The sequence below is a fragment of the Ochotona curzoniae genome, unplaced genomic scaffold (genome assembly GCF_017591425.1).
Source record: "Ochotona curzoniae isolate NIBS_2020 unplaced genomic scaffold, NIBS_Ocur_1.0 contig_3368, whole genome shotgun sequence".
NCBI classification, from domain to species: domain Eukaryota; kingdom Metazoa; phylum Chordata; class Mammalia; order Lagomorpha; family Ochotonidae; genus Ochotona; species Ochotona curzoniae.
Genome location: NW_024465837.1, coordinates 2,407,953 through 2,410,978, shown reverse-complemented (window position 1 = coordinate 2,410,978; position 3,026 = coordinate 2,407,953). Strand labels below are relative to the sequence as shown.

The 3,026-nt window shown below is 44.7% G+C and overlaps 1 pseudogene across 1 annotated transcript; it reads left to right on the top strand.

Moving 5' to 3' along the window:
• Window positions 1–688: 688 nt before the first annotated feature.
• LOC121156362 lies at window positions 689–1,746 on the top strand (annotated as a pseudogene). Its single transcript, XR_005883854.1, has one exon. The product of XR_005883854.1 is annotated as a glyceraldehyde-3-phosphate dehydrogenase-like (transcript).
• Window positions 1,747–3,026: the final 1,280 nt, after the last annotated feature.

The following is a 3,026-nucleotide window of genomic DNA, read 5'->3' as shown; positions in this document are numbered from 1 at the left end:
CGCTGGCATAAAAGGTGGTCAGGAATAGGATCCCTGAGGAAGTAATTTTCATTCTTGGATTATTTGAAAGATGTGTGCTGTTAATGAAGAAAGAAAAGAAGTAAGTGGAGTATATCTGTAGGAGAGTATATCATTCACAAAGATGCTTTTTAGCAGCAGGGAGTACGCTGAACTCCTAAATCTGAATCAGATTTTAGATGGCATGGACTGGGTATAAAAAGATACTGAAAACTAGACAGAGACTGGAAAGGTGGGGTCAATTGGCTATAATTTGTGTTTTCAGCCCAATACGGTATCAGATAGTCTGTACAGCTATTTAAATTAAAATCTAAAAAAAAAGTAAAATGAAAGAAAATGTAGAATTTCCCTTTTTCATTGAACTAATCATGTTCAAATGCTCATGAACTAATATAGGTAACAGCTACTATGTTAACAAAATAAGAAACACTTCCACTTTTTTCAGAAAGTTCTAGGAGCTAGAATTGTATTCTGGGTTTAGCTTTATGTAAGGAGTAGTGGGAAGTCACAGCACCAGTTTGTTCAGTATAATTGGTATGCATTTGATCTAGAACTTCATGACTATAAGACAGAAATGATCAGTCAAAACGAAAATAATTATGCCACTTAAGGGGCTGTTATGGTCTCAAGTAAAGAGGATAACAATGAAGGATGCAGGTAGGCTCTCTGCTCCTCCCAGTGCTATAGACAGCCAACACTTCTCTGCAGGGCATCCATGAGACAAGATGGTGAAGGTCGGAGTGAACGGATTTGGCCGCATCGGGTGCCTGGTCACCAGAGCTGCTTTCAACTCTGGCAGAGTGGACATTGTGGCCATCAATGATCCGTTCATTGACCTCATCTACATGGTCTACATGTTCCAGTATGATTCCACCCATGGCAAGTTCCACAGCACAGTCAAGGCTGAGAACGGCAAGCTTGTCATCAATGGGAAAGCCATCACCATCTTCCAGGAGCGAGATCCTGCCAACATTAAATGGGGAGATGCTGGTGCCCAGTATGTGGTGGTGGAGTCCACTGATGTCTTCACTACCATGGAGAAGGCTGGGCTCACTTGAAGTTTGGGGCCAACAGGGTCATCATCTCGGCCCCCACTGCTGACGCCCCCATGTTTGTGATGGGAGTGAACCACGAGAAGTATGACAACTCCCTCAAGATTGTCAGCAATGCCTCCTGCACCACCAACTGCTTGGCTCCCCTGGCCAAAGTCATCCATGACAACTTTGGTACTGTGGAGGGCCTCATGACCACAGTGCACGCCATCACCACCACCCAGAAGAGAGTGGATGGCACCTCTGGGAAGCTGAGGCGTGATGGCTGTGGGGCTGCGCAGAACATCATCCCATCTTCCACTGGTGCTGCCAAAGCCATGGGCAAGGTTATCCCTGAGCTGAAAGGGAAACTCACTGGCGTGGCCTTCCATGTGCCCACTCCCAACGTATCTGTGGTGGAACTGACTTGCCATTTGGAGAAAGCTGCTTAGTATGATGACATCAAGAAGATGGTGAAGCAGGCTTCTGAGGGCTCCCTGAAGGGCATACTAGGTACACCGAGGACCAGATTGTCTGCTGTGAGTTCAGCAGTGACACCCACTCCGCCAACTTTGATGCTGGGGCTGGCATTTCCCTCAATGACCGCTTTGTCAACCTCATCTCCTGATATGACAACGAATTTGGCTACAGCAACAGGGTGGTGGACCTCATGGTCCACATGGCCTCCAAGGAGTAAGAGCCCATGGGACCGTGGACCACAGCAAGAGCACCAGAGGAAGAGCGAGGATGCTGGGGAGTCCTTGCCCCCACTCAGTCCCCACCACACTGAGAATCTGTCCTTTCACAGTCTCCATCTCAGACCCCCTGGAGAAGGGGAGGGGACCTCCTGAGCCCTATCTTGTCATGCTACCATCAATAAAGTCTACCTGTACCCAGAAAAAAAAAAAGAAGAAGTAGGTAGAGTTTTGGAATTATAGGAGATAAAGCAATCAGAGTTTAGTAATATGATGATCTTGAACTTTAATGAATTTTTGCTTCGTGGCATTCTTAACAGAACAATGAAATTCAGTCATAGGATGATATCTATAAAGAGAAGTGCTTTCTCTGAGGTACAAGAGCAACTAAACACTCAACAAAGGAGATACATAAATCATTAAAAATTTCCCAGATGCCCCCAAAATGAATTTCAATTCTTGCCTATAAAGAAACACGCCAATAAGCATGAGAAAGACAAAAATTAAATGTCTTGTGCCTTCTTCTTCCCACTGTTTTCTTTGTCCTTCTACTACCTTCTCTATTGACTTGTGGGCTACCCAAAACTGGAGCCTTTCAACAGAGTCCTGAACATGCGGTAAAAATAATGTAGTTCAATTTTGGTTATGCTTTTATCCTTTTTAAATTGTTTATGTTGTTTTGATGTGAAAGTTATAGATAGAGGGAGAGAGACAGAGGTAGAGTTAAAGAGAGGGTTATACAGAGAGGTCCATCAGCTGATTCACTCCTCAGGTGTCTGCCATGACTGGAACTGGGCCAGACTGATGCCAGGAACCAGGAGCTTCTTCGAGGTCCCCCATGTGGGTGCTGCTTTCCAAGGCACAATAGTAGGGAGCTCAACAGGAAGCGGAACAAGCAGGTATTGAACCTGCACATATTTGGTTCAGGTATTGAACCAATTTGCAGGTATTGAACCTGCACCTGGGTTTGGGTTACAGGCACCACAGCATCCTCTTTGTGGAGAGTAATGGAACAGGAGTAGCCAGAGATGTAGCTGACTATTCTGGTTTAGTCCGTAAGTGGGACACCACTGATGTCACTGATGGTAGTTGTCTGGACTTAAAACCTAATGTGGATATCTCTATGCTTTGGTTAGTGATGAAGATGACTAAGCCTTTGAATACTGTATATATTTTTCCTGCTTACTGCACATTGCTTCCGTAGGATGAAAAAGTTAAGTCATGTTCTCACCTGAAACTTTCTGAAGGCTATTGCATAAAAACTATGTATAGAACTGCCTAG